Consider the following 12,045-nt stretch of genomic DNA (forward strand, 5'->3'; position numbering starts at 1 on the left):
AAAGATTCAGTTACACTCTTCTTCCCTTCAGTTAGAGATGGACGAAGTAGAGGTCGAGTTTCGGATCTCCCAACCAAAAGAATGACTGAGATAATTAGACATACCCAGAACCTAATAAAGCAAGTCCTCATTCTCCAGTTTTAGGTTTCCAATAAGTCTACTAGTGTGCAAGTGTAGTGTGTAGAGAGATTCAATTCAAAGCAAGATATATATATGCAAAATTTCACTATATTTAAAACTAGCTAGTGGTGATGAAACACAAACTATTTATTTTAGTATTCATTTTCACTATAAAATTAGGGTACGTACGTGTCCCACCAATGTCTGGTTCATATATGCACTTGTCTAGTCACAAACATTTTGGCCAAATCATATCATTAGAGATGTTAGAAAGCCTAGGTAAGCTACAAGCCTGCCCTTCATGAACCTTACCTAATTACCTCCTTACGGCCCTATCAAGGTTCATATCCTTTGGCCTCTTCTAATTAAGGTCTCCTGCCCAATTTCAATTCCCTTGTCAATAAACCTAATAGGGGTTCCCTTTTCTTGATCTTGAGCCTATCAAACCAACTTCAAATTCGATTAATTATAGTTCATTAAGCTAGTTAAGAGTAGTGAAAATAATAAAAATGTACCGACCTCCTGACTGGCCGGCCAAACACACATAAAGAAGCCTTGTGCATTTTGATACTAGTTTATTAATGTAACATTGGAACCATCTGATGAACTAAGAATATATGACAACAGAATCTTATTTATGATGTTTAATAAATTATTATTAAATTATAGATTAATTGAAGTCAATGAAAAGAGAGAAAAAACAAAAAAAAAAAAAAAAAACTAATCAACAATTTGATATGTGAGAACAGTGTTTGGCAACCACAATCGATGCACCACATCATTTGGCCGGCCTCTTCGAGTCTTTGAAAGGCCGGGCACCCTTTGATCCTTTCTCAATTTCCCTTGTTAATATACTATTTGGCCAACCCTTTGCCCCTTGTTACTTAGTGGGTTGATCCAACTACCTCAATGCACAATAGACACCCATCTTTGGCATAAAATTAAGAAAATATATAATGTTTAATTAGGAGACCTAAGAAATAACTAATGCATGTTAATTAGCAAGTTTGTGTAGTGATTTCATGCAGAAGGTGAAAGTAATAATCTCATATTGGATGTGAGTAAACCCGAACCCTCTCTATAATAAATAGCTTTCAAGGATGAGTTCTACCCGCCAAGTTCCTAACAATTTGTTTAGAAAATTGTAAGAAAGAAAAACAGGAAGTGATGGTAAAACCCTTGTACTTTTAAGAGACCTCAAGAAAAACTATCACATTAATAGAGTAATAGAGCATTGAATTCTGATGCGGGCTCAACCCACATCATGAAGGTCCCATTTCAAAATCATGCCCAAGACCTAACTCAAGTCCCAGCACCACTCTTGGACTAAAAGGAACCAAAGTCAACAAAGTGGCAGCCCAAAGTTGTCACCAGAATTTTACCTGTCCACATATAACGAATTCAAGGTCATTTTTGGGTCATCCAAAATGCAACAATTAGAGAAATGTTTTAGCCCATATTTATCATTTTTATTATGTCCATATTTATACACTTTGTATTTGTGCAATTTACTCTCCCGATCCGACCTTTCCGCCGCCGCCTACACCAAATTCTCACCACCATCGTTGTCATGTTAACAAATCACAAACATGAAGAGATAACCATTACATGTTAGATATAGTTGATAACACGGAGGAAAAGGAAAAAAAAAATACACAAGTTACTGAATTGGATAAAGTAAAGAAGAAAGACTTTTGGTTTTGAAGCTTATATATTATCAGATACGTACCGACCACTTTATCTACTATTTGGTTATCCATTCCATCTAATGGGATTTCATTACCTACAAAGTGACCTAAGAAAGAACCAACCAACCAACTAAGCAAAAAGGTAGAGAGAAAGCTAATATTATTAATTTGGTTGCTTCATCCAACAGATAAGCACAGCTTTGCCGCCAAGAAGTACACAATCTCATGATCATTAAGACATTATTAACAAATAATGTCGAACCTAAACAATGGGTACGAAAAGCCTGATTCACTGTTTTAATAAGGTTATTTTGACAGTAACTGTTTTGAACTTTTTCCATTCCTTTCCTATTGTTAAGACTTAAGACCAATCAACAATATTAACGCAGGCACACAACTGACCATAAGATTGGGATCTTCAATGGGAGAAGATCGACCTCAATTAGGCCCTTTGGAACACAAATTATTAGGTAGATAATGGCCTAATGGGGGCATAAGCAAAGTTTGATAAGGTTCTTACTCAGATCAGATAATGACCTGCTACACAAATTATTAGGTAGATAATGGCCTAATGAATGCACACAAGCGAAAGTAGGGGTGTTAAACAATCGGTTCAGTTCGGTTTGACTCGGGCGGTCCTTAAAATGAAAACCGAAGTTGATAACTTGATAAGCTATCAAACCATAAGGCTGGTAGGGGTTACGATGCATCAAATAGGGGGTATATATATGGTCATTTCGACCCCTATTTTGAGAGGGTGGCATGGTCATGCAAGCATGCACAGCCATGCATGCATGGAACTTTTGCCTAAAAATAAAATAACTAATATATAAATTTCAATTAGCATCGAGGTCCCAGAAGTTATATAGAACATATATATCTCTTGATTTTTAGTAGTTAAAATCAATTTGATTAAATAAATAATACTATAGAATACTATTGATTTTTGTTGGTTTATTTCAGTTTTGAATTGGTTTGGTTCATTCAGTTGGCCGATTTTGATTTGGTTTTATCTGTCCCATCGGATTAGGCCGAAACCGACCAATATTTAATATTTTAAATCCAAACCAAAATTGAACTGATATGTATTCATTCGGTCCGATTTCAGTTTTCCACCGGATAAATTGATCATATCCATTTTGGGCCAAATTTTGACATGCCTTAAAGAAGATTGGCATCTCACACACACACAAATTAGGTAAATGGCCTAAATGCACATAACCATACTCACATACCCTACCTGTTTTCGTGATCCTCTGCTGCCGTCTGCCCCCGTGGTAGGCGTGCAGCCTCACACAAGCAGGGACAAAATGATCGCCCTGACCCATCCGGGTAGGGTGTTCCAGCAGTGGCCATGGTAGGACGTCATTTCGCCCTGCCTGTGTGAGGCGGCAAATTGTTTAACTTTGTACTTTCCTTTTTTATTTTTGATGCAATTCTCTTAAGAGCTAAGAGCAATCAACAATGACGCACACACACAAGCGAAACATTGGCATCTTCAATGGGATCGGAGAAGCCCATAAGCCCTCTCACATACCCTACTCTAGTAGTAAGCGTACAAAGTAATTAGGTAGATAATGGCCTAATGGAGCATAAACACAGTTTGATAAGGTACCTACTCACGTACACTACCGGTTTTGAAATGTGGGTTCTCGAATTCTATTTTGATGGAATGCTCTCACACAAAAATTAGGTAGATAATGGCCTAAATTGGGCAAAAGCATAGTTTGATAAGGTCCTTGCTGCACTTAACTGTTTTTAATAACTTTTTGTATTTTGATAGAATGCTATTATGACCATTCCAACGGGAGAAGTCCTTAGGCCCTCACACACACCGTACCCTTCTCTAGCTGGTACTAAGCGTACACACTAATTAGGTAGATAAGGGCCTAAGCTAATGGGGTAGTGGATCTGTATCCAACACATATATTGGATATAATCATACAGAAGCCTTGTACGTTATTAATTCCCTTCTGGTGGAAATGGTGAAGATTGAAGATTGACTTCATTAATGTAATAACTTGGGTCGGCATGATCACAGAGATTCTCTGGTTCATAGTGGCAATAAAGCAAACAAGAAGTGGGCAATGATTTCATGGTCATTCTTTAGATCATTCTTTTCGGTCTTGGTGTGTAAAAAACCCATAAATCTTGAAACCAGAAATTTTGAAATTTGTTTGGACTAAGCAGTTACGAATGAATCCAGTGGGGATTGACATCCTAGAAGTTCCACCAATTTTCTTTCTTCACGTATTTCCATGAAACGAAGCATGGAGTCAATCTCCTTGAGATCTTTATATATTCCTAATAGGGATCATAGCTTGATGAGCAAAGATGATTCCTATACATATATTAATCCCAACCTATATGGAAATTAGAACATTCTTTTGTATTAATGGACTATTTTGCTGATTGGAAGTATATCTTTTCAAGTTCCACTGTTCTTGACTACGTTTGGTTTTCTAGATTTTGAAAGGAGGAATTCAGGGAAATGAAGTAGGATATAAAAAATAAAAAATAAAAAAGGGGAAAAGAAAAGGAGCCAATGTCTGATGTTGGTTTGATTGCATGGAAAAGGAAAGGAATATCTTTTTTACAGGTTGACCTTTTTAATTGGGGACCAAACCCAACATTACTTTTCAAAAAGTTGACCTCTTTTTGTGTCCCCAACCTTCTTTGATCATTAGCATCTTTCTATTTTGAATCGATCGAAGAACGTACAAAGACAGTTTGTGAGGCATTTGAGGAAAATTTTGAACTTTCTGCCAAAGCATTTCCTTTCACTTTTCATAATTTTCGGCCCAACCAAACGTAGGCACATGCTATTGGGCAGCAAAACTTTCAAGTTCTCTTACACTCGTCCCGGCATTCCAGCTCTTTACAGCATTACCCATCAAAGCTAAATGGGTACCATGCACGGTTATGAATTTGAACCCATTTGCCAGCTCTTAGACTCTGAAGTTTGCACGTAAAAAAGAGGAATCCATTGAATGGTTCCTTATTTACTGGTTGACCTCTACATCTTTAATTTTATTAAAGGATTTCACAAAGTGCAATCTTTATCATTAACAGCACTGAAATAGCTCCTTGGAAGGCATGGTGGAAACCTCATGAAATATAGATTTTTAAATCATCTATTTTAGATTTCCAAATTTGTTTGGAGTATAAAGTGTTGTTGTTATGTCTTGTATTCTATAAAGCACATGTAATTTTTATTGGGCTTGTATAAAGTTTACTTGGTCAGTTCTAGGTCCATTACATGTATAAGGGTAAAATTATAATTTTATGAGGTTAGGATTTCTAGAATATCTATTTGATGTCTATTTGGGGAAAACCCTAAAGAGGAATCACAAAATGAGCAGGTGGAAAAAGATGTAGAACTATTCTACTTTTAATAGAAAAGTCTATAGCTATTATCTCAGGTGGATGTAGGCATTCAAGTCAAACCACAATAAACTCCTTATGTTTGTGTATGATCATTTACTTGATTTCTACAGGAAGAATAGAAGATGACCTTTGTTTGATATGAAAAAAGAAGTCAAAGGGAGCAGATATGAGGCGTAACGAGGCTTCACAGTCATTATGATCATTTTTTAGGAGTATTGTAGAGATGAATAAGGGAGGAGAGTGCCGGACAAAATAGGAAAGAAAGGAGGTAACTTGTGGTCAATGAAAAAGGTCTACCGCACGTGTGTCCATATCTCCTGCAAATCCTTGCCTGGTCCAATTCCCCTGTGCCCCTAACAAGGGATGGCGCAATAACCATTCCAATCCCTGTCCGAACAATTTGCTCGGAAGGGGTCCACCCCTTTCTTATTACAGGCACTAGGGAATTGGACCTGACAGGGAATTACATGAGATAATTTTCCTACCGCACGTTCTATTAAAAGGGAATTAACAAGTTTTTCACTCATTCCCGAGACATCTACCAAAGGATTCACTTCAACGAAATTGTCACTTTAGAGAAGAAAAAGAGAGAAGGTAAATGTGGCACAACAAAGATGGGTTGGAACTTTATTTTAAAAAAAACGTGGGCTGGAACCCATGGTATACCCAAAAAAAAAGGGTCAGCCCTAGGAAGGAGGGAACGCGGATCATGTCCATTTACAAGTGCCATTTAAGGCCCTCCAGGTCTAGTCACATGAATCTATTGGGGGACCCATAGGAGGAGTGGATTCCATGTGAGTGGCCCTAGAGGACCGACAATACTTGTACAAGGACATGAACTGGTCGCAAAAGGAGGGGATTTGATCACATGAAGGTTTAAAAGGAAACCACGATGCAAGACTCAAAAAAAAAAAAAGTGGTTGTGGAACTTGGTGTTCCAAGTTTTTTTGGAATTACAAATTCAACTAACACTAACGATCGGGCATACTTCACTTCATTGGTGTATATAATTTAAGTTTGTATAATATCAACGGTGATCAGTTTTACTAAGGTTAATGGCAGGGGCGGAGGACAAAGATTGGGTAAGTCAAACGATGATGACGGGTTCAAGCTTCTCCATACAACCTTTCAATTGTCATAAGAACTTCACATTGTGGTAACAATATTCCTACGAGGGAGAGGACAATCAAGGCTCTAGCAGTCTTTTGCACGCCCCTCTGCTAGCCTCTTCATGTCCTAGTGTTTACACTCTTGGATACATGCACAAAATTAACTGAACATGATGAAAGAAATCCAGGATTTTACCTAAAGCCATGCAATAGAAAAAAAAACAGAAATCAATTCTTGTAATGTCAATAAGGAATAGATAAAAAGGATGTTCCTCTGGGTTTACGTACTGAATCTCTGGTCTATGATTCCCTGAGCGACTTTTGTTTTAAATTTTTTTATTCAAGACAGTTAGATAAAGCCTCAACTACCTGGTTTTTTAAGGTGTTTATTATTACTTGCTATTTCATATGGTCTGCGAGAAACAAAATTATCTTTGGTTCTGAAAAACCTGATACCATTTGGGTGTTACACCAGGTCTCACGCTGGATAGCGGATTTACATTTACACCCCCTTCCCTCTTCGGCCAATGATGTATTTAAGTTACCCGAGAATATTTGCAAATTGGTTTCATGGAATTCTATTCTTAAGCTTAAATATCCTATTTTATTGTGTGCAGGAATCCAGACCCCAGGAGTAAGACTGGCAGGCTGGTCGTATATTTTTTTGATGGATGAAAGGTTTTCGTTATTTGCTGCAGGAAATATTTTATTTTCTACGGTTTGGGAACCAGAATTGTATAGTATCAGGACTGGTCTAGATCATGCAGCTCATATAGGTTTGGAGATCAAGGAGGTTTGGTGTGCTCAAACCAAATGATCGCCAATGCTCTTCCATCCCCTACTAACTCTCCATGGCCATGGCTACATATTAAGGATCTAACGTATATAAGTGATAGATCTTTAGACATTACCTTTACTATGTTTAAAGATAACTTATGTTTAGAAGTAGCTCTTAACCTTGCGACCTATGCGCAAGACAAACAATATGTATTCTATCAAAATCTATAAGTACCCTTCTTTTTGTTTTCATAAAAAAAAAAAGGATGTACCCTATGCACAAGGCTCCCACTGCTGCAGGGTCTGGGGAGGATCATAATGTACACAACTTTACAGCTACTTTCGCAGAGAGGCTGTTTCCAGACTCGAACCCATGACCACTTAGTCACAATTTAGCAACCTTACTATTGCACCAAGGCCTGCCCTCCAATAAAGAATAGATAATTCTCAAAAATATTTTCCAAGTGATGAAGGGATTTAGAAGTTGGCTTTCTTACAAGTTATAACTCAATGTCTGAAGTCATGAAAGCCTTGTTTGTTTCATTTGAGAAAGGGGTGAAAATACACATGGTAGTGGAAAATATGTTTACCGGGCATTTGTTTAGCTCTAAAATTTGATGCAAGGGGGGGAAAAAAACTGGAATTTCACAATAGGGCCCCACTATTTTACATCAGGAAGATGCAATGTTTTATGCCCAAATTAGTTATAAAATGATTCCACTAAAAATTTAAGTTCTTATGGAAGGATCCTTTATGAGAAGAATCCACTGGCGTCCAATGATCAAATAGCTCAGCTCATTTTTTGTTCGTTAAAGGGGGTTTGCTGACTAATTTCTGGTCATCATCTACAAGTCCAGCTCTCTTTCTCTCTCTTTCTTTTTGTCACAAGTTCTTCCTCGTCAATCTACTTTCTGATTTTCTCCATTATGTTTAGATGATGAGAGTTCAAACCATCAATTAAGATTAGGGATAATTTCTTAGATCTACTAGATAAAAACAGAAATTATAAGATAAATAGGTTTTAAATTTATTTTACATCTACTACTTTTCATTTTTGAAAAGATTTACTTAATCCCTAAAGTTAGTTAGTACTCATCTAAAATAAAAGCAAACTTTCAAAATTGCCCTAACCCCATTTATCAAAAAGTAAAAAACATTTAAACCACATTGAAGAAAACAACCGTGAAGTCCACAAAAATAGGAAAAGATTGTGATAAAGTGGGATGAGAAGATTACGGGAAATAGTAATACCTATTACGGTATTATGGTGATGGGAGATTTTAAAATTTAAAGTCCAAAAAAGATGAAAACATATTTATAGCGTCATAGTCCAAAGGGAATGAAATTAAAAACAAAGAAAACGGAATACCAAAATTCGAGATCATAAAAAAAAAAAAAAAATGTAACGTCAAGTCCAAAGGGCGTGTGGTGGTCAATGTCTCTATATGACGGTGAATGTGATCCCAATTCACTGCAAGCGGAAAAAGGTATTGGAAGGGTATTTTGGAACATATAAAACCCTAAGAAGGGTTTGTGAACCCTACGATGGTAGGTGAACTGTCCTCTATGGGTAGATGGAAACTTAGTCCTAAAAGAAAAGCTTAATTTTTACCAAAAAAAAAAAAAAAAAAACCTTAATTTCAATTATTATGTCACTATTTTTTAGAATATCTTTACAAGAATCATTGGGTGCAAACTTTTTAAAACAATTTTTTATTTTCGATAAATGAGGTTGGGACAATTTTGAAAGTTTGTTTTTATTTTTTCCTTGCATGGCATGAGTACTAACCAACTTTGTGGATTAAGTAAATCTTTTTGAAATGGTAAGTAGGGGATGTAAAACTAATTTGAAGCCTACTTATTTTGTAATTTTCATTCTTATGTAGTGGATCTAAGAAATTTTTCCTTAAGATTATCGATTAATGATTTAGGATGACGCTTAACATGAGCTGTTGGACTGGACTTTGATTACCCAAGGGAATTACCATGCCTCATTAGAATTCAAACTCCATAGGTGGAACTCTGAACTCATATTGGTCATCAGAATTAAATCAGATAAATAACACAACGAATTCCCATTATTCTCAATCTACACCTCAGCCAATGTCGATCAGGTCTGGATGGAAGTTTAGATTTGAGGATCTAATGAGAAACTTCTTTCTTTTACATCTGATTCCTCCAATTGTAGTTGCTTCTATTCTCAAATTCTACTTTCCAAAATCGAGGATGCTCTTGATCTGGACTAGCAGTGTTTTAGTTTGAATGGCTGTTTTTTAGGAACGCAATCTAACCACCTTCCCTTATTTGACCTCTCAATTTGTATCTTCTCAGTTCCAATGGTTTTCTTTCATTTTTTCAGTTTCATGGGGATGATATAAATTTCAGGTTTTTCACTACAATTTCAACCAGAATTTGCTTATATCTGACTTAATTTTCAGTCCCAAAAGAAATTCAGCATAATATGGTACGAACAGAGAGCTTTCCAACAGCTTACAAATAGTTTTCACATGAAAAATTCAGAACATCTGCAAATTTTCTTAGTAGTAAATAAAATTGCAAAATTGTACGCTTGGAAAATATTCACCCCTTACTTAATTTACCATGAAACAATCAGGCCCAAAGTGAAAAGTACAAGAAAATTAAGCAAACAGAAATATAACAGAGTAAAACGAATCCAAGAAAGATTTAAAAAAAAATTTCTTTGTAATAACAATATCACAGTAAGTGGCCATTCAAAGCCTTCAGAATACGATCCAGTGTGGGTTGTTGCATATAATAATTGAAGGGGACTTCAATGCAAGCAATTTTTTAGAGGGCCATGGAGATACCAGCACTTAATTAAGAAAGCTAGATCGCTATTAAAAAAAGGAAAATTCAAGTATAAAAGAGACTTTCATAGTTATTCTGCCCCGGCATTCCTCCCCTCTCCCCCCCCCCCCCTCCCACCCAAGCCGAAAAAAGAAACCACTTACTTTAATCGTTTACTTTTTCACCAAAAAAAAAACACAAGTAGAGTTTATTTTGTTTTCACAAAGTTCAGGTAAATTTAGAACACTGCATCCTTGTGCATGTATGCATTCAAGTGCAATGGAGGTTTGAACCAAAGGTTGTGAGATGAAGAGCCTACTCAAAGAATTACTAGAAATAATGAATTCTATCATCATCTAAATGTGAATCATTAATTTTTTTCTTTTTTTGTCCTGAAAACTCATAGCATTACCACCCCCCCTCCCAAGTCTAAGTACTCATGGGTTACAATACATGTGTTGATTCGCTGAGACCTTTTATAAAAGAGTCTTTCATAGTTATACATTATACATTAACTAAAAGTTATAAAGTATATACCTCAGAGTTGCAGGAAGGAAAATTAAATTATAACCCATTAGAGTACTTAGTAAGTTAGAAGATAACATAAGCAGTTTGGAATCAGGTATCCTGTTTCAGCAGCTCAGTAAAACAGAGTCAGGCAAATATATATATAAGCTGCCCATGACACCCAGTTCTAGCGTCCCATATGCTGCTTTTAGGCCATGGAAGGATGAAAATCAAATACTTCAGTCTCTATATCATAACCATTGCAAGGTATTGACAGGTAAGATGGTGATTATATGTATTCTTTTCCAATTAATATTGCAGCCATTGTACAAGTTTGTCCCAATTTCGTCAATTACAATTACTTGGGACACATGATTTTATACTGCTTCAATCAACAGCTAAACAATCTAAAACGTTGTCAAAATGACTCAAAAGCTCCATACACTTATTAGAAGATAATGTAAATTCAGACAATTCTGAATAGCATGGTCATTTCATCAATACATGCTCAGACCTTGTTACAATATATTGCTGTTTATGAGCAGGGATCCCAAATGAAGAAAGCATATAGAGACTAGGGATCAACTGTGCTGTAGTTATATATTAACAATAACCATTGAAATTTAATTTAACATTCCTAGTAAAACCAACACACAATGTTAACAAAAAAAATTGTGATACAAAACTAAAACAGAAAAAAGAACTGAAGTGTTCTGGAACATTAGAGTAGTGAAAAATGAAAAAGAAAAAAATTAACCTTAGCCAATCACTTCTTATTGTCTTAAGCTAATCGGTAAGTATCCAATCCAAAAAAAAATCACAATTGTACATTACTATCTTATGTCATTATATAAACTCCCTTGCTTACAATTATATGTATGTGTAAATTGCTCTAAGATAACAAGTGATACAAATTATGAAAATTTCCTTTTCAGGGTTGAACTTTTAGGCATAACACAAGAACTTTTACGAAGAGAAGAAAGCATAAGAACCTAAAGGGGGGAATATGATGTCTTACAGAAAACTACTAAAAAAGAGCCCCATCACACACATCAACAAATCATTTTCAAGGTAACCGTTGAAAAATGTATATCATTTAAGGTGATCAAGTTGGAAGGATTGGCTTCAGAGATCAAATTGATCCTTGCTGATCTGAATCCAGATCAATATCGGATAGCTCAACAGACAGACAGACAGGATAGATTGTTCCAGAGTGGATCAATCCAATCTTGCCAGTAGATTGGATGATCCACCATAATTAATTAGTAACAGTTCTGATTGACCAACTACAGTACAATATTCCAAGCTTAAGGAGTAGGAAAATTCAAATAAGTTATCAATGACAAATAAAAAAAATTTAGTAATCTATGGCACTCAAGAAACATTATTGATTAAATCAGAAACTTCAAAGGAATGACAGACACAATTACATATATCAATTTTTTCTCCACAGAAGGAAAATCATCAATACCTATAAAAGAGTATTGGATCTTTTGCATTTGTTGAGATCCTCTAACTAATTCAGCTCCTGTAGGTTAAGGTATCAATTTCATGTAAAGCTGAACTGCCACATTACATCTTCGAGTTGAAAAGTATTTAAAGTAAAATGGGGCAAAAAAACACAAATCAGTTACAAGTATTCATGTCCA

The sequence above is a fragment of the Telopea speciosissima genome, chromosome 2 (assembly GCF_018873765.1).
Source record: "Telopea speciosissima isolate NSW1024214 ecotype Mountain lineage chromosome 2, Tspe_v1, whole genome shotgun sequence".
NCBI lineage: Eukaryota > Viridiplantae > Streptophyta > Magnoliopsida > Proteales > Proteaceae > Telopea > Telopea speciosissima.